Genomic DNA, 21,233 nt, shown 5'->3' with positions numbered 1-21,233 from the left:
CGAACACCTTTGGAGTCAAAGTCTCGTTTCTGTTTCTCTTGTCGATTTTGAAGTTTCTTGCTGACATCATCATGGCATGATGAGTTGCTCATCTTTACGGGTAGGTCACTCCCGTATTGTGGAATGTTATAAGATCTTGCAATGCCCTTGGCCGACAGTTTGCAGTATGGCAGCTGGGAGAATAAAAGCCATTGTATCATTCACATTGAATGTTGTTATCTTAAACTGACTGAGTCATGACTGGTTCTTTGAACGCTTGTTTGACATGGTGGCAGCGGCTAAAGACGGAACCAAAGAAACGTAATTTTATCGTGAATTGGACAGATTTGTCTCATTAACTTCGCGTTATTTGCACGATAATTTACAGCCGTATCTACGGAGGACTAACGTTACGTGTTTCGATACGTACAGTGCCTACATGTGAGACGGACATGGATCGGGCGAGTCTACGAATAGATTCTAACTGTTACTTCGAGTTAGACCTAGCCTAGAGTCTAAACCAGAACTAGATGTCAATATCTACCAGAGATGATTGAGGACAGAACCGGATGTTCAAACTACCGTAGCTGATCAACGTCTGGATCAGAACTGAATGTTTGTGCTGACTCCTCGGAGGCGACCGGGAGTGATTTCTCTTGCTACACATCGCGCGTCGCAGAAACGACCGTCCACAGGCCTACTACAGTAGTGACAACGGTGACTGGGCGACCTAGGAGGATGTGATGACCTATCTACTCAATGCGATAAGTTAAATTGCAAGAATTAAGAGCCTGATAACAAACACGCAATCTGGAGTTACGTGAGTTATTGAACTGACCGATAAGCTACATTTAACGCTAAACCATTGCATTATAACTCACAGGTTGAATACCAAGTTCATCAGAAATACAAGCTGTAAGTCTGACTCTGAACTGAATAGGATCGTGCTAAACCTAGCTTAGAGTTTATTTTCGAATGAACGCTATGCTGTGAAATCCAGAGCAGTTCCAGGAACTAGCAGCAAAAAAATCTGGATAGTTTATCGGCGATGGTGGACTGAGTGATGAAACTGGGCTCGTGAAGAATTTCTAATTCTATGAACTTGAGTTTGATTTATTCATTTCATATGTGATTGCCATGTTTGATGCTATTGTGAATTGTCGATACATGTGATGCAAATCTGGTTTGTCTAGACTAAAGGACCCGAAACTAGTCTAGAGCGTATAGCTATCTACTAAGGCTATGCTATGGTCCTATGCATAATTGTTGAAGAAATGTTCTAAATGCATAGATTTATTGTGGAATTTACGCGTATACGTAAATTGGTCTACAGCTATATGTGTAAACTGAAAAATGTTTACTGTACGTTCGATTTGCATGACAATTCAGGTATTTGCACGTGATCTGCAACATATGTAAGAAGTCAGTATTGCTATTGGAGTTATTATAGTATGACATTTCTATAGAGAGATAATTGTTACAGGATTTAATACAGCATGGCAAGTGGGTCTATACCGTGTCCCAGAATGGACTGGTCCAACCCCGACCGTTCGCAAGCATTGCGAGAATTCAAACAGGTTGCTGGTTTATGGTTCGCAATTAGGAAAGTTCAAGAAGAAGAACAACACACTTACATTATCCTGCGGTCAGGAACAGAAGGTCTTCGCATGTTCAACACATGGAAACTGTCTGAAGAACAACTCAAGGATCCAAAGAATATTTGGGAGGCATTTTCTGCCCAAATAGAGCCCCAGGAGAATTTTCGGATCCACAGGTTAGAATTCCAGAGATACAGGCAGGGGGCAACAGAGACCGTAGATGACTTTATTCTCAGGTGCCGCACGAAAGCAGCAAAGTGCAACTTCAAGACTGATGCAACAATCGAGGAGAGGATTATTGAAGTCGTGATTGCGGGAATCAGACATCCCGAAGTACAAAAGGTACTACTCAGCAAAGACGAAACATTGAAGCTAGATGAAGCTGCAACGATTGCCAGGACACACGAGGCCAGTGACTCCCATATGAATCAACTGCACAGTCTGGATAGAGCCTCGGTGCAAGAAGTGCACACATCAAAGCCATGTAGGAATTGTGGATTGCGACATCCACCAAAGAAATGTCCTGCATTCAAATCAAAGTGTCACAAATGTGGTAAGACAGGACACTGGAAGAAGCAATGCAGATCTTCGCAGTCGAGACACAATAAACAAGACAGAGCACACACAAGTAGCTCTCAGAAAAGAGGTTCAAGGGGACGCAGTAGAAGCCGTAGCCCAGCCTCAACAAGGGATCTCCATCCTATTGCAAGCCAAGATGATCTTGAGAGAGGGTTTGAGGAAATGACATTTGAATCTATCACAGTTGGCGATGTGCAGGTTGACAGTGTTCCGGCGGAACGTGATGAGATTTTTGCCACTCTAAACATTCACTTGAAGGACACTCCAGGAAATCATACCCTGAAAGTGAAGGTGGACACAGGAGCACAGGGGAATGTGCTACCACTTCGTCATTTCAGGCAGGCTTTTCCTAAACTTCTTGATGATAAAGGATACCCTCTAGAACATGCTGTCGGACAGCAGCACGTCAAATTGTTTGCCTACAACGAGACAGTAATACCTCAATATGGTTGTGTCGATCTTCCCTGCAGGTACCAACTGCGAGTTGCACCAGAAAATTGACAACTTGATTCAATCCAAAGATGATCTGATGAAGCAATATCCAGATCGATTTGATGGCATTGGACGTTTCCCAGGTGAATACCATATCACTCTAGAAGAAAACGCTGAGCCTGTTGTTCATCCTCCAAAAAAGTTCCCCATCCACCTTCGAGAGGAACTGAAAGAAGAATTGGACAGGATGGAAAAGATCGAGGTCATAGAAAAGGTGACCAAGCCTACCGATTGGGTCTCATCACTTGCTTTTAGCCGAAAAAGCAATGGAAAGCTACGAGTGTGCCTTGACCCAAAGGACCTCAACAAGGTGTGTAAACGCACATATCACAAGACTCCAACACTTGAGGAGATTACCCACCAGTTACATGGAGCCGAGGTGTTTTCGAAGCTCGATGCCAGACATGGATATTGGAGCATCGCGCTTGACGAGGAATCAGGTTACCTGACGACATTCAATTCTCCTTTTGGCAGGTATAGGTTCAAGCGTCTGCCATTCGGAATCAAAGTGGCTCAAGACATATTCCAGGAGAAGATGGATCAAATCCTTGAGCAATGTCCAGGTACTATCGGCATCGCTGATGACATAGTTGTCTTTGGGAAGAATGAGGCAGAACATGACAAAGCCCTCCACAACCTCATGACTGTTGGACGGAAGTATGGACTTGTCTTCAACGCAGACAAATGTGATATAAAGATATCACAGGTGAAGTTCTTCGGTTGTCTCTATGACAAAGAAGGTGTACACCCAGATCCTGCAAAGATTGCAGACATCACCAACCTTCCTACACCTAGTTGCTTGAAAGAGTTACAGCAGTTCCTTGGGATGGTGCAGTACATGTCTCCCTTCATCCCAAATCTCGCAGAGAATGCTGAGAACCTACGAGCGTTGACTAGGAAGGACAGTGAATGGCAATGGACGCCATCACACCAGAAGTCGTTCGAGCACATGAAGTCTCTAGTGTCATCCATGTGTACTTTGACGTACTTTGACCCCTCGAAGCACACTACAATACAAGTAGATGCCTCCACCAGAGGACTTGGAGCCGCTTTACTCCAGGAGGGGAAACCAGTTGCTTTCGCAAGCAAAGCATTGACAGAGACCGAGAGTCGATACGCAAACATTGAGAGAGAAATGTTAGCAGTTGTGTTTGGCTGCACAAGGTTCCACACATACGTGTACGGATCACGATTCACAGTGGAATCTGATCACAAGCCATTGGAAAGTATCCATAGGAAGAATCTGGCCAACACTCCACCTAGACTGCAACGGATGCTTCTCCGTCTGCAACCGTACGACTTTGAGCTCGTGTACAAACCAGGACCACAAGTTGCCTTGGCAGATGGTTTGTCTAGGATCAATCCAGAGAAACAACCAACCATGGAATTCGACAAGACAATACATGCAATCTATGTGTCTCCCACTAAGCTAAGACAGCTACAAGAAGAGACAGAAAGATGCAGTGACCTCAGTACACTGAAGGAAGTCATCCACACAGGTTGGCCTGAAGATGTGAAGAAAGTCCCTAAAGAGGTGCGTCACTACTGGTCGTGTCGGGACTCCTTGACAGTCGAGGATGGTCTCATTATGAAGGGAGAAAGAATCTTCATACCAAAGCCTATGCAGCAGGAAGTTTTGCAGAAACTTCATGCAGGCCACCAAGGAACGACAAAGACACAGCTCAGAGCAAAGACATGTGTCTACTGGGATGGACTATCCAAGGACATTGAGAATATGGTGAGGTCTTGCAGAGCATGCAACGAGCTACAGAATGCTCAACAGAAGGAACCACTCCTTCAACACGATGTTCCCAGACATCCGTGGGAAACAGTTGGAACGGACTTTTTCCACTTTGACGGTGATGAGTATCTCATAGTGACAGAATATTGGTCGAAGTTTCCTATCGTCCGGAAGATCAGTGGTAGCTGCAATAGCTCGAAAATTGTTCAGATCACAAAGAACATTTTCAGTGAGCAAGGCATTCCTATGAGAATTGTCAGTGACAATGGACCCCAATTCTCCAGCAGAGAATACAAGCAGTTCACCGATGAGTGGAACATTGAACATGTGACATCAAGCCCGCACTATCCACAGAGCAATGGATTTGTGGAAAGAGCAATACAGACAGTCAAATCGACACTGGGGAAAGTGAAACTGTCTGGAGGTGATCCACATCTTGCCCTGTTGTGTTTGCGAACAACACCAATTGACAGTAGTTTGCCTTCACCAGCAGAACTACTACAGGGGAGGAAATTTCGGAGTGACCTACCAGTAAAGATGAGCAACTCATCATGCCATGATGATGTCAGCAAGAAACTTCAAAATCGACAAGAGAAACAGAAACGAGACTTTGACTCCAAAGGTGTTCGCTGCCACCATGTCAAACAAGCGTTCAAAGAACCAGTCATGACTCAGTCAGTTTAAGATAACAACATTCAATGTGAATGATACAATGGCTTTTATTCTCCCAGCTGCCATACTGCAAACTGTCGGCCAAGGGCATTGCAAGATCTTATAACATTCCACAATACGCGTTACCATAGTTGCGTATACAAGTGAGGCGCATATTGACAATGTCATGCGCGTGAACTGCGCATGTGCTTAACACATTATTACAAATAGTAGAAACTGTAAATTGATTATTGCATGGCTTTTGTTTGGGGATTAACATACCAAGCGTAAGATATCCTGTGCACGATTGCGTGCGTAAGTGTGACATGTGTGTATTAGTGGGAATCGGGAGGTGTGATATTGTGCATGTGGGTGTATTTGTGTGTATGTATGTGTGTGTGTGTGTGAATTGGTATATGTGTGTGAATTTGTATCAAATAGTTTGAGTTCTTTTTGTAATTAAGAAATAGAAACTTAGGAATATTTATTTCTGCAATGTCGGATAGTAAAAGATATATGGAGAATAATGAAACTTTGTCCTCTCTTGATTCATTCCTATGTATTACTGTGTCCAAAACGCTAATGGCTCTACTCTCCCCCTCCCCAAATAAGGATGACAATAATAATACAGGTTTTCCCGGTCGATTTCATACTTGGTCGTTCAAGTTCCTATTCCGAGCATTCGATTTCACCCATTCCACTTTCACAGCACTGAATCAGCAATCAAATTCAAAATCCAGTCATTCGAATTTACTATCGGAGCATTCAAATTCACTGACGGAGCATTCAAATTCATTATCGGAGCATTCAAATTTAAAAGAGGAGCACGCATTTCAGCAGTGAGCTGTCAAATTCATGTCAAGCTGGCGACAGAATCTCGTCGGTCATTCAAATTCATGAATAGGCAACTGTAGCGCCGAAACTTTTAGGGTGGGGGAGGATCTTTCATTTAACAGATTTAACACGCAGCGGAAGAATTGTTTTTGGGCTTATTGTTATGTGTATGTGATATTATGTTAACATACACTAACACTCAAAATAACACATATCCCCACCTTTCGGTCTACTGGAAGGTTTCACATACATGCAACATCAAACAACATCAATATCACTCAATCACAACTACTGCACTCGATGCATATTAACACATTCACACATACGCACCAGATACTATCACTAACAGTAAAGGTGACTTCAATATAGTGAAGCTACAAACTATCAGTTTAAAGGAAATATATAGTATCTTTAATCGTTGATTATAAAACACATTATGTACAATATTTACAAAACTTTATGCCAACCGCATTTCCAAACACTACTTCACATTATCTATGTGTGTATCTACACACTATAAACTTAATCCTGATTCATATCTTATTCTATTTTGAGGGTTTCGTATTTTATTAGTGTTTCAGCCAATTAGGTCTGTTGTAAGAGGGCCATCCTCCTCGTTGTCAGATTGGCTGAAAGGGGATGAAGTTGAGAAACTTTTCTTAAAGAGTTGGAATCGCATCCTCTTCCTCCAAAAATGCAAATTTAGAAAGAGCTAGCTTATTAGTATTACCAATTATGGTCAATCAATCATAACTCATTATATTTCTGAAATATAGTTATCAATTATCACATCATCAATTCTTATGAGTTAATCCAGTTAGTATAATTTTATAACATGAAACGCATGCAAAAATAAATATGGCAAATGCACAATCTGTTCAGCAAAGCTTTTGAAATATACATTGTGAGCTTGATGTAGTATTACTGCCACAGATAGATAGCTCCAGTCTATCCGATTGTCCTGACAATACCACTTGATTTGGCTTATCAAAAAGTAATGTGACTTTCATTTTAAAGTCATGCAATTCCAGCATAAATCGTTGCATCACGCGCAGCATAACCAAGCTGAAAAAATGTACAGATGACCATGTACACATCTTGTGGTATTAGTATAACATACTAGTGATAGTACATTCCAAATAATCTATTAGAATTATTCACTCAATTTATCCATATGCAGAAAGATGTGGTAACTAAGTTGTGGTGGTTTACATCACCCAAATTCATCTAGAATCTTTTATATCCCTATGCAGAATAATCTAAAATGGCATACGAATAATAATTCTTCAATTCGGATATCATAATAAGGCTGATTCAATGTGATTTGCTTACCTGAAAGGAGATGAAGTTGAGAAACTTTTTTTAAAGAGTTGGAATCGCATCCTCTTCCTCCAAGAGGCAAATTCAGAAAGAGGAAGAGGGATGGCTTGGCTGATGCAAGATGGGGATGGCTGTACCATCTTGCTAGATGAATAGGGGTAATACTGTAACTTGAGGGGTTATTGGTTGTTCAGGTAACGCAAACCAAGAACTCAATTGATCTCATATTGACATATATTATTCTTTATACATTATCAATCATAACAAAATGTATTTCCTGATTTCTTCATCAGCAAAAATACTCAAATAGATTGTTCTTCCGAACTTTTGACAAAAATGGAATATTCCAACTTCAGAGCTTTGTTCTCTACCCTTTGTTTCTAGGTAACAGACAAAAAAGTTACTTGAGATGGAGAGAGAAAAGGGAAAGGGACAGAGAGGGAGAGAGAGAAGGGGAGTGGTGCAGTGACTCACCATCCCATGGTCCAGTCTGGCGTATATCATGTGTGCGTTGCCATGGGAACCGCACTGAGCACTCCAGTGTGCATGGTCCACTGTGGACTGACCATGGCATGAGTGGCCAAAATGGAATGTCCATTCACTGCACAGTAGCTGACTTTCACTTTGGAGTTGGCACATTAATGCACATAGCTATTGTATGCTTAAAGGTACAAACCATATCTTTAATGTTGCACCTAACAGGGGTTACACAACCATGTTCCAAATAACTGCATTCAATTTAAAAGAAATCCTGAATTTAGTTAGTTTGGGACCGAGTATGTGTGTCTTTTTCATTTAGCTTTGAATACATTGTGGTTTATGATGAAGATTACATTTAGTTTGCAGTTGTGGTCCACCTGTTCATTGGAAAATTTAAACTCGGACTTCACGGAAAGGAATATACAGGTACATGTTCCTCGGATAGGACATAAAATGGAGGTTCCGTGTGTAAGAGAGTCACAACTCTTGCACGTAAAAGATCCCACTTCATTTATTCATCGCAAATACATCCAACTGGATCTCATGGAAGACCAGCTATTGCGGCTGAATCACACTATCCAGCCATATTCTTAGTTGGAAAGTGAAACAAACAAACAAACAAACAAACAAACATTAGGCACTGTACTGTATACATGGCATAGGCCTACAAGACGAGCATAATGAGGAAGGTTAGTTGACACCTTCGGAAAAAAAAAACCAATTTCGACCACACTGAAACTGATAACATAAGCATTATATACGTTTTTTTTAATTGCTATCTTATTGGTTTACTTTTGCAGGACTATGTGAGATCACTTTGTGTCAGTTTGTCTTTAAATTGACGCATTGTCATGTGGTTAGTGTTAGGGCGTTGTCAGCAATTGGCGTTGTGTTGTTTGAATGCACTGCTTATTTTACCTTACAATTAAAAATTTATAGAGATGAAAAACAAGAATACATGAGCAGAGAACCATGTAAAACCTTTAAACAATCATAATTACATTATATGCAAGCCTTCATTGGTTGTGTATGCCCTTTCTCCTTTCTTAAAAAGTCTACTTCATTTTCTTCGTTAAATCATTGCACGAAGTAGGAACCTGATCGTCTGAAAATGAAACTGAACGCTCCAAACAAGCTCATCTGCACAAGTAGGAAATGGAATGCTCGCATTTGGAAATTGAACGTCCAAGCGTGAATTTGATTTCGTAAACGAAAACGAACTCCCATAAATGAAATTGATCTCTCGGATTCTGAATTTGAATGCCCGAATATTCTCGCGTGCGTGCGCTGTGTGAATTTGAATGCCCGGATATTCTCGCGTGCGTGCGCTCTGTGAATTTGAATGCATATTAATGAATTTGAATGACAAAAGTATGAAATTGACCGGGAAAACCTATTATAATTATCAAACAGTCCGAGGCAGATGAACATTTTCAGCATCTTCTTGAAAAATCTCTTACGGATTTTCACCAAACTTGGCAGATAGCATGTTCTCGGTAATATGATCTTTATTTGATAAAACGAACCCCCCACACCGCCGAAAAAAGGGGGGGGGGGGGGAGTTGAAGCCTCAGAGTTCCTAAACTCTGGGATTTTTTATCTTTTTCTGTCAAAATGAAAAAGATAGGACTAAGTGAGTGCTATGAAGACATTAATTACTGAAATTTCATGTTTGATTATGGCGGATCCAGTAGTGCCCTGATTGCGGGGGGGGGGGGGGGGTGGAATGGGAATTTTCCACATTCTCAGCATCTTCTTGAAAAACTTACGACGGGTTTTCCCCAAGCTTGGTAGATAGCATCTTTATGGTTATATGATCTTAATTTGTGAGTCCATAAACTCTGGAATTTTTTAATCTTCTTCTGTCGAACTGAAAATGATAGAGCCAAGTTAGTGCTATGAAGACATTATTGACTAAGATTGAATGTTTGATTATGGCGGATTCAGGGGTGCCCGAATTTTTTTTTTTTTTTTTGGGGGGGGGGGGGGGGTAGGGGGCGAGGAGGGGGAATTTTCAATAATTTCAGCAACTTCTTGAAAAATGTTTGACGGATTTTCCCCAACCTTGGCAGATAGCATATGATCTTAATTTGTTAAAATGAGCCCCATCCCCCCCCCCTCCGCCGGAGGGGGGGGGGGAGGGGTTGAAGCCTCAGAGTCCATAAACTCTTGAATTTTTTTCTTCTGTCGATCCGACAAAGATAGAGCTAAGTTAGGGCTACGAAGACATTAATGATCTAAATATTATGTGATTTTGGCGGATCTAGGGGTGCCCTGATTTTTTTTTTTTTTTTTGGGGGGGGGGTTAGAGCAAGGAGAGGGATTTTCCAAATTATCGGCATCTCCTCTTGAAAAATCTCTGACGGATTTTCACCGAACTTGGCGGATAGCATGTTTACTGTTGTATGATCTTTATTTGTTAAAATGAGCCCCATGCTCCCCCACCACCGAAGGGGGGGGGGAGGAGTTGCAACCTGAGGGTCACTAAAGTCTGGATTTTTTTCCTGCTTCTGTCTAACCGAAAGAGATAGAGTTAACTTAGTGCTATGAAGAAATTTGTATAAGAAATTTTATATTTGCTTTTGGCGAATCCAGGGGTGGCCCATGGGGGGGGGGGATGAGGGGGAGGGGGATGATTTTCCAAATTTTTTAGCATCTTTTTAAAAATCTATGACGGATTTTCATCCGTTACAGAATCTCATTTGTTCGAAGGGGCAACAAGTCCAATTTGTTCCTCTTTCTCAAAGCGGGGGCTAAGAGGATGGCATCCCCTCACCCCGTACAGCCGTTATAAGCAGACTTGAAATTTCATCAAAGTAGGCCTACCTTCTTAAATGTGTGGAATTATTGTTTTATCACTAATGATTGTACAGAACATTTCTTTAAATATTCCATTTGTCATGTGAAGGGTTTTCAAGAAATACCTGAAATGCCATCCAAAAGACAGCAACCCCTCGTCTCGGCCCCTTTCAAGGGACTGAGATGGGGGGGGGGGTGCTCCACCTCCTCCCACCTTAGGGGTTGGGGCGGTGCTCATTTAAACAAATTAAGGTCACATCACCAGATAAATACGCTACGTGCCAAGTTTGGCGAATATCTACTGTAAGGGTTTCAAGCAGGAGCTGAATATGTGAAAATTCCGCCTGCCCCGCCCTTAAAACTACGTTCATAACTTAACTTACTATTGGCCTCTATTAGCTTAATCATTTTTGTAAAGAATATTCTTTTTATTATTTTCATTTTAAACCTGAAATGGGATTCTATTACCCTAGGGATGCTTCTTGAGTTTTCAAAATGAAGATGAAAATGTGAAAATTACGCCACCTTCCTATCCACCCCTCCTTGGGCATCCTCTCATCTGACATAGCCTACATTTTGCATAAATGTACTTACTATCTAATAAAGGACGGATTTATCTCTATCACTTCTGGTTAAAGAGGATTTTCTAAACAATCCCTTAGATTTGGGTCTTCGTCTCACCCTAACCACGCCCTCCTCCCCCTCCTCCCCCTCCTCCCCCCCTCCGAGTTGTTGCCCCTTAGTGGAATTCTATTACTCTAGGGATGCTACCTCCCACGTGTGGTGAAAATCTGTTATTGATTTTTAGGAAGATGCTGAAAGTGTAAGAAATTCCGCCTCCTCCCCCACCTCCCCTCCTCCCCTCCCCTCTCCCCCGGCCCCTATCTGGGCCCCCCTGCATGATCCGTCATAATCAGACAAGAGACATGAAATTTCAGTCACTATAGTCTTCATAGCACTAATTTAGTTCTATTTTTTTTTTTGCGGTTCGATAGAAGAAGATAAAACCCCCCCTACAGTTTAGGAACTCTGAGGCTTCAACTCCCATCCCCCCTCCGATGGGGATGGGGGTTGGGCTCATTTGAAGAAATAAAGATTGTATTACCGTAAAGATGCTATCTGCCAAGTTTGGTGAAAATCCGTCGTGAGATTTATCAAGAAGACGCAGTAAATGTGGAAGCCCCCCCCCCCCCCTCCTCCGATCAGGGCATCCTTGATCCGCTATAATCAAGCATGACATTTCAGTCATCAATGTCTTCATAGCACTAACTCAGCTCTATCTTCTTCGGTGCGACAATAAGATAAAAAAATATCATTTGAAGAAATAAAGATTGTATTACCGTAAAGATGATATCTGCCAAGTTTGGTGAAAATCTGTCGTGAAATTTATCAAGAAGACGCGGTAAATGTGGAAAATCCCCTCCTCTCCCTCATGATACGAGTATTACATAATAGAATTGAAATAATGGCAGTAGATAACTAAGTGAGTTGAATGAACCTGCGAAACCTGGTCGAGGCAGTCATTAACCGTGGGCCAATAATAAAAGAATACTCAGTACCTGGCCATTGATTTTAGTGGAGAATTTGACCCCGTTTACAGTGAGTGAAAGGGTTGGGCTCGGCCGAGCCTTCATTTCACTGTAAACGCGCAAAAGGCTAAATGCGGTACCAAAATCGGCCGCGCATTTGGCCAAGCTCTGGAGGTAGTCTCTGCCGCGGCCTTTTCTCACTGTAAACGCAAACTGGGCCAAATACGGTACCAAATTTAGTCTGGCTTCCAGACCCATCTGCCCGTACTATTTCGCTATTCAGGATATTAACGCCCTCAACGTAGAAAACTAGTATACAAGCTGTAGTTTAAGGTGGTTTTGTCCTGCAGAGGTCTTTGCCTTCGGCAAAGGCGATGACTTCGTCGCCGCGGAGTCCAGTTGGCAAAGGGTCTGGAAACCAGACTATACCACATTGCGACCGGCGCCCTCCCAACAATAGTGTTTGTTTACAAACAGAGCGCCACTACGACAAAATATTGAAAGGTTTTGATTAAAAGCCCGGGCAGAATTGCGGGGCTCGGCTCGGCCCAGCCCCGCACTGTCAATGGGGTCTTACTGTCGGATTAAATTCACTTTGTCTAAATAGATGTTTTAAAATACCAAAGATGGAACAGACTACTGAACATTCTCAGTGGTAAATACTGTCTCTAAGTCTCATTGAACGCTTCTATGGCCTTCTTCACAGGCCTATGTGGTAAATGGAAATACGGGCCAGTCACAATGGGCAATAGATGATTAAACATCAGAATTATTTCACTTACTCTCTCAACTAGAGGGGCTTAAAAATGGTATCCTGGCTGAAGGTGATTTCATGTACAAATGCAGAAGAGTAAACAAGAATGTATTGTGTATGTATATATATTTTTTGTACAAAAGTATGTGGGCAAAACAAATTATTGTGTTAATGAGAATGATTTTATTTATTGAATTGATTGATGAAAAGGGTCTAATAATGTAAGGTTCAGGAAGGTTTTGAAGGTTGTAAAGATAAGGTTGGTGAGAAGGTTTGAATTTTTGTATAGTTAATGATACATTGGTTTTGTAGAATGTGTGTAGGATAACAAATATTATGATTAAGACAATGACTGGATTTTTTGAATTGTTTGATTGGATTGATTGATAATGTGGTATGGTTTAGGAAGGTTTTGAAGGTTGTAAAGACGAGGCTATAGAGAAGGTTCGGATTTGTAGGTGATGATACATTCATCTTATGATTAATGTCATATGTTGAGAAGTTAGTTGGAGGAGATTGAATATCATCAGAGTTAGAATACTTAATTTTTATATATTTCATTTCATCCGATGAGTACAAAAGAATGATTTGCAGGATTTTGCATATTGTTCCCTCAAGACACGGAAATAAACCATCCATATCAGTTTGGCTGTATTCACAGTTATATTGATTACGTACATAGAGATACATCAATATGTTGAATGTTTGAACATTGATGCCAAGATATGTTTTATGATACTTGTTTCATGTTTTGCAATGTCGGCAAAATGATGCCTCTCTTATGCCTTGTATGTCATTAAAATGTTGTATATATATATATATATATATATATATATTGTCGTGGTAAAAGCACGTAGACAAAACAAATATCCATGATATGGATAATGAATTATTGACATGGAGTGAAATAGTAAACATGGAGAGTAAAAATAGACAAAATAGGAAGCATACTAATACAAGTAATGCGAAATATGAAGTGTAAATTGTACTTTCATGAAAGAAAATCACACACTACCGTTACCCGAGGGTTCGGCGATGTGTTTGACCAAGGAGGTTCGAGAGATGGAGTTACAACTGACTATTATTATTCAATCAGCTGTCAGTTTTCTATGGATGGACAAAAGAATTCCACGTGTGCATTTGTATTTTGATGTTCGATGCTTGAAGTCGCCATCTTTCTGAGCAATCTGAAGATTCATTTTAACGCCATCATAATAATGGGTATATGCTGCTCGTTTATATATCGAATGCAATGAAATTTCACCTAATGATAAAGCATATAAAACAAAAGTCAATTCCGTTCGAAAATATGTGCAAAAGTGTAAATCTGAGCTGTATTTTGTGAAAGTGTTTGAAATTTTACCCTCAAAATGAAACTAATATTGTATCATCTTCAAGTATAGTTCTTTATAAATTGATATGTCAGATTAGCATACAGACACGTACAGTCGAGTAATTTCGATATCTATTTCAGCAATATTTGAGCAATTTCTATTCGCGCACCCCCGTGCCTTTACCATTGTCTACCGCCCATCGTTTGTAAGTAGGGATAGCGAAAAGTATTTACCATCACAAAGACATATCTTCCTTGGAAAGTGGCTGGTGATTATGCAATGAGACACGAGTCAATTGTCTTCGCATCTGAGCGGCAGATCCAGTTTGACACATACTTCAAATATTTTTGAGTGGCGGCTTCGAGCATGGGATCAAAGCGAGTGGGACTGTTGTGACTCCATTTCTCGAACTTCCTTGGTTTGACAGACATGGGTGCTCAGCCAAGAATACGTTGCACGCGAAACACGGCCTAAATTTCATAATTTACAATTTCACGAGTCTCCATTTCACAGAATCAAGCTTACACAAAACTACAACTTTGTATCATGTCTTGAATAAACTCACTTCCCTGGAAGGAATTTTATTTTTTTCTCTTTCATCTCAGATGACAGGCACCCATAAATTTAGGACTGTTTACTGGAACTAAACTGAAAAAATGAGCAGCTTTCCTACACACGACCACGCTCAGTCGTTCCCGACGAATGCACACATTTTGCATAAATTTGCATAACTTGCCGTCAGTGGTATCTTAAACATGTGATATCTTGTGAAGAAGTGACAAAATAAAGTTACACCAGAAAAAAATCGAAACTTTTAATTTCGCTTATTTGCATATGTTAAGACTCGCGTGCATTGGCAATGGAATGAAATACATGTAAATGAATCTTGAGGCCCGGTCACACTGCCCAAAAGTCGCATAAACGCATGAATCACGCAAGAAATTTGGTTGTACGTGCTTGTCCGTCGAGAATTTTTTACGCGATAAAAATCACCGATGAATTGCGCGAGAACTAAGGAAAGAAAACGCAAAAATCACTTACAAACCACGCACTCTCAGGGGATAGGCACGCAAAGGCCCCAAACAGGGCGAATACGTGTGTTACGGTCTTAAAGTGTAACCCGGTCTTAAAGTGTAACTCCATGCCTAGGCTTCTGAAAATGTGTCAAAGCATGGAGCTACTAAGGTCAGAGGGATGCGGTCGAGCACACATTTCGTTGTGCCCATCTCCCATGGGAGAGAGGCTCAGTGCCAGTGGTGCTTGTAAAACTATAGATGTCTTGGCGCAGACTCCTTTACGACTAACAAGGGGTTGTGCCCGCAAACAATACATTTGTCATCATCAGGCGCGTTCATTTCAGTTCAATTTAATTTAATTCATTTGTTCTTCAACGTGATATAAATGAAATCTTTAACAAATATAAACTGCATAAAGGAAAAGGACCTTACTTATCAATTACATGTATTGAAGAACGTATGTAAGGGGTTCATTACAATACAATAGCTTGACGTGTACTCCTCAGAATTACCAAAATATATTGCATTATTATTAGAAATTATGGATTTTTTCTACACCTTCTTCATTATATAGAACCAAAAAGAATAGAGCTAGGCAAATGCTGATATGAAGACATAGTTATGAAGTTGGAAATTTCATGTCAGATTATGGCGGTATCCAGGCGTGTCCTGGTAGGGGGAGGCGGAATTTTCACATTTTCAGCATCTTCTTGAAAAATATAATTATGACAATAACATGTCAATTTCCACCAAATGTGTAGCATCCCTTGGGTAATGGAATCCCATTTTGTTTGAAGGGGCACCAAGTCCAAAGGCCTCAACATAAGGGACTGTTTGAACAAAATACATGCAAATCTTCTTCAGAACCATAACAGAGCTGATGCAATGCCATGTATTAGAAAGTGAATGTATGAATGTATCTTTTTTTGAAATTTGATATGGCGGGTGAGGGGAGGCTGAAGAAGGGGGAGGGGATAGATTAGGAGGCGTAATGTTCATATTTTGTAACATATCTTCTTGAAAAATCTCTGAAATTTGTACTTTTCAAGGCAGGTAGCATCCCCACAGTAATTCAACATGTAACATATTGTTACACAAACACTGTAACGGTTTTGCTGGTGTGTAAGTACTAGTAATCAATAACTCCCTTGTGGGCTTTGATTTTTACAATTTTTGCCTATAACACATTCCTGGTTCCTTTATGGTTTTCACTTTAAAATCCTACATGGTGGCCATTGATGCAACGTAAGAAAGTTATTTCATGATTTTTATTCAATTTTTTTTTTCCTGATCGGTGAGGTGTCAACTGCTTGTATGATAAAATTCACAATTTTATCAGGAAATGCAAACTTCATTCCTCATGCTTCCACTTTTCCTTTTATTTTATCTCTGCTTTCTTTCATGATGATTTCCTTATCTCTCATTATGCGCAAAGTTAGCCATAATTGGTGATGGATCAATAAGTAAGATTTCGAAAGTGATTCGATTAATTGTCTAATACAGAAACAGTAATAAATGAAATGAAAAGAATTGCCCATATAGGACCCTGAAAGCATCTGCAGCTTCGCGTTCGTGACGTGTATAATCATTGAAGGTAATAGGTGTTATGTTTGCTTCATGTAATGTGTGGTTTATTGCGCATGATTGTTCTCGAAAACATGCACCCCATAAAAATCCTGCATGCAGAAATGATCATGTCTATATATTGTGATTATTAAAAGTAGAAACATTTTACAACTCACTGTGAGAAGGAAAATTTGGTATATCAAAAACTATTGTAGAGGTTTGTACAAGTACTAGTATCATAATTGCTGCTTAAAGTCATACAAGACACTCGCACATGACTCATCAACAATACACTAACACTCACATACATCAAGGTATACATATAGATTAGATACAAGACCAAATTATGAAAAGATGACAATTTTCACTTCTTAAAGGGATCGTACAGTTTTGGTTGAGACCTAATTTCAGTTTTCTAACATTTTTTGGTGAGATAATGAGAAACCTCTTATGAAATATGAAAGAGCATGTAATTTCATGAGGAATTCAACGTTTATTTGATGAAAATTTGTTTTGAAATGGCTGAGATATCGAAAACAGAGCGATTCTAATAAGTGTGGGACCCACACTTTATCACGATCACTTTGTTTTACTTTGTTTTTGGATGTTTCAGTCATTCCAAACCCGATTTTCATCAAATAAACTTTGAATTCCTCTTAAAATGGTATTCTCTGTACTATTTCATAAGTGTTTTTCTTGGTATCTCGTAAAAAGTTAAAAGCCCAATTCTTATCTCCACCAATACTGTACTATCCCTTTAAATGAAGGTTTCCAGTATGATGGAGTTTTAATGTTTTAAACACATACCTGTCATTCCATCCCCATTTCATTGCCATTTACTCCCTCATCTCCCATCTGTCATTCACCTCTTTTTTTATAATGCCTCTTAAAAAAATAAGCACACTTCATACATAATGACAAGAGTTTGGGAAGAAAATAATGATATTCATTTATGACAAGTTGAAATATAAGCATGCAGAATGAATGTTACTCGTTCTTTTTTAAAACCATGGCAAATATAAAAGTGAGTGGTGAGTGAGCAGACGACAGAAAGAACTGGCCCATAAACGTATCCAAAACCACAGGTGGGGTTCTATACACGAGACACATTTTCAGAAGCCTAGGCATGGAGTTACACTTGAAGACCGAGTTACACTTTAAGACCGTAACATACGTGGTTGTGCGCTACGACTGAGGTCCACGGAAAACCACGCATAATCTGCGCATTATCACTAATGAACTGAGTATGAATCGCGCATAATTCGCGCATGAACGCGATAGCGGCAACATTTTCACGAACGATCACTGATATTCCACGCATATTTTGCGCATTGTTCGCGTAAGAACTACGCAAACTACGCAAACATTACGTAAAACAGCGCAATACTGCGTAAACTCGTACGCGAAGCCGAGTTTTGAGCTGCTCAAAACCTGGAATCGCGTAAAGCACCGATCTGGCGCACATCGGCGGACAACTACGAAGGCTACACGTCAGACAAACTCATGATATGCGCAAATCGCGCATGTATCGCGTAAGGCTCGAATTTCTTACGTGATTCATGCGTTTACGTGACTTTTGGGCAGTGTGAAAGGGCCTTTAGGCTAAGATCAAGCTGAGAAACGCAAAGTTGAGCTTATGAAGTGTATTTCTTTGTGAAACACACTCTGGCCCGGTTTAAAAAAAAAATCAGTAATAGTGGAAGTGCATAAACGAAAACAAAATATTGGATTTTAAATATCAGTGTTTGTGCACGGTGATGATATACACGTCTGAAATCACTTTGCAGTTAACAGCGAAATCACAAACCAAAACTAAAATGGCTTTCATTTTTCCTACCAATGTAGTGCTCTGCTAGCTGTGGAGAGGGTTTTTCCACGCGCCAAGTAATTTGTTTTGGTTCGAATGGATCGGTGTGTTCCGAGGCAGAGCAACCCGGCGAATGGCGGCTGTGTTTTCATGTGGAATGCGAATTGTATGCTTCAAGCCAGAGCCATGGTGTCTTACAGAGTGCTAACTCCTCAATCTCGGCTTCGCTGGATGCTAGCGAGTCGGAAGGTGACCTGTCTTCCAGCTTTTTCCCATCCAATTTCGGCGAATGGGAGAAAAAGGAGGCCGCGAGAAAGCAAAGTGGATCAAGCGAGGCCGAATCACTAAGAGAGCCCGATGGCCAACTAAACGTTCGGATTACTACATACGACCCTTCTCTTCCCCATGCCGATGAAGATTTTCACCCGAATGTTGACAAGTCTGTTGTGCATTCGGATTCTTTTTTCATTAGTGATCTTTTACTTGAATCTGAAACGGAATATGAATATGACAGTTTGATATCGTTTTCCGAGGAATCTTCTGAACCAAGGCAACAGTTTCGTACGCCATCCCTGAAATGGTCAACTCTGGATTGGCAACCAGTAAGTGACAGCAAGATTTTCTTATTTTATTTTTCGTTATATGGTTTTGTTCGAAGTCAATGAAGTGTTCAAATGATCTTCCACGCATTTCAGCTAGGTATTTGTAACTATTCACGCCTGACGTTTTGAGGCTGAGGTGAAATAGGACAAATGGCAAAATACATGTATCAGTCTTGGTACTCTTATTATGTGTGTATGCTACTTCAAACCGCTGTTTGTACTTTTGAGTAATGCTGATATTTGAACCAAATAATATTGGTAGAATTCCGGAATTCTGTATAGTGATTCACAATTTATTGATAAATACAGTTAAGAGTATTTGCAAAACTTTGAAGTTTGGACTTTGTAACTTCACTTTGGTTCCAGTGTTCCGTATCATGTGGGGACGGTGGTCAGCAGCGCTCCGTCATGTGCATAGACGCCAGGTCAGGTCAAGTCACTTCCGGGTGCTTGGAGAGGACGAAGCCAGTTGGTGTCCAGCCTTGTCACATGGGACATTGCCCGAAAAGTAAGGAGCAAATTATAATCGAGATATCATTCAATGACCTCCGGTTGTCACCTCTGTTTACGCTTCTCCTTTTGGAGAATTCCCGCTGTTGGTACAAGCAATGGGCCGTATGCATAAGAGCTAGCAATTGCTTGCAAGCAATTGCTTCAAACACAAGCACAAGCTTGCCAAACTAAAGATCAAGCTCAAGCAATTGCTTAAAATATGCTTCTGCTTCTGCACAAGCAATTGCTTGCAATTTCAACAAAAGAAATGTCACGCCTTTGCGAATACAAGAACAAAGACGCGGTTGACAGGGTGTATTTTGAAAGGGCGTGTTTGTGCGGAAACATTTTTCATATAAGATGACACTCATTAATGCACAGACACAGACACAGATATACACACGTATACACGTACTGGCTGATTCCCATCACTTTCCCAACTGTTGCTTATAGTTGCCCGGATCTGCCAGGTCCGCACGTAGAGAGAGGTTTGCTTGCTCTCCATAGATATCAGACATCCTACCCGTTTGTCATCACATTTTGCGTGCTAACCCCTGGACATTCCCCTTGTTGAAACGACAAAAGTTTCTTATACATGTTGGGAGGAATTTCTTGTATACTTATGTAATTTATACCACTCCTGTGCAACTTTGGCCTTTCTTTTATGTCTAACCCCCAAACCCCAAATTGTCTTGTCCAAATTGTATGTTGTACACAGGGGGATAAATGTTGATCTGGTCTGTTAGCTTCTCTCTGTATACTGGTCGGGGATTAGGTATCACATAGACACCAATCATCATCAAATTTCCAGAAAAAATAGGAAGAGACTCAATATTCACGACAGCGAATATAGAATGCGGAAGAATGATAAAATTTACATGGATAACACCAATGCTGCTAACAGCCTATTTATTCAACGACCTGCCTTCCCGTGGGTCTGAAACAGAGACTTAATCACAAACAACTTTCTTTTCTTACTACACAATGGAACACTTCACTCATCACTTAACTCTTCTACACCTTTGGAGACCATTAGGCCTACTTCATATGTACCATCTTACGCTATGGGAAGGGGAGGGATTTGGTTAGTAGGGAGGAATGAAGTTAATGGGTATGGCCACTTATCTCGACGTCTGCATGGTCGACTAGTGAAGGGGTCCTCGTCTGCGTTTCGATCTCGTTCGCGGACCGGGTCGTCTGTTGAACGGTCTGCTTTCACGGCTCCTTTAAACAGTTCATCACCATCGCCGTCCACTTTGTGTCAGTCTGACAGGACGCTTCGACATCTCCGATGACACCAGTTGACTATTTGGAGTTCATTACACCCCAGATTGGTGTAAACCAAAGTTCTGTCTTGTCGTGATGTACCGTTTCTCGACTTGTCGTTGTTCACCAGTTAACTCATTAACTTTTGGCAGTCCAACATAGATCCTCGTCACATTCACAGCGTCGATAGAGTTTAGTTGATTAATATGGAGCGGAACATGATGTACAAGGAATGGGATCTCCTGACCCTATCTCTGTGGTCTCCAATTATTCTTGTCCCCTCTCTATCTTCCGGTCTCTCTAATGACCTGTTCTGCTCTCTCTTTCTCTCTCCTGTTTCCCCTCTAATAATCTCTGCTCAAACATGGTCTTTTATAACAAATTTACTATTGGC

At 40.7% G+C, this 21,233-nt stretch overlaps 1 pseudogene; it reads left to right on the top strand.

The window, feature by feature from the left end:
• Nucleotides 1-20,878, top strand: part of LOC139708054 (A disintegrin and metalloproteinase with thrombospondin motifs 7-like) — a 195,718-nt pseudogene extending 174,840 nt beyond the window's left edge.
• The last annotated feature ends 355 nt before the right edge of the window (nt 20,879-21,233 follow it).

Source organism: Diadema antillarum, unplaced genomic scaffold (genome assembly GCF_040938485.1).
Source record: "Diadema antillarum isolate AM-2024a unplaced genomic scaffold, OU_Dant_1.0 seq00001296_RagTag, whole genome shotgun sequence".
Classification (NCBI taxonomy): domain Eukaryota; kingdom Metazoa; phylum Echinodermata; class Echinoidea; order Diadematoida; family Diadematidae; genus Diadema; species Diadema antillarum.
This window is presented reverse-complemented; position numbering and strand designations above follow the sequence as displayed.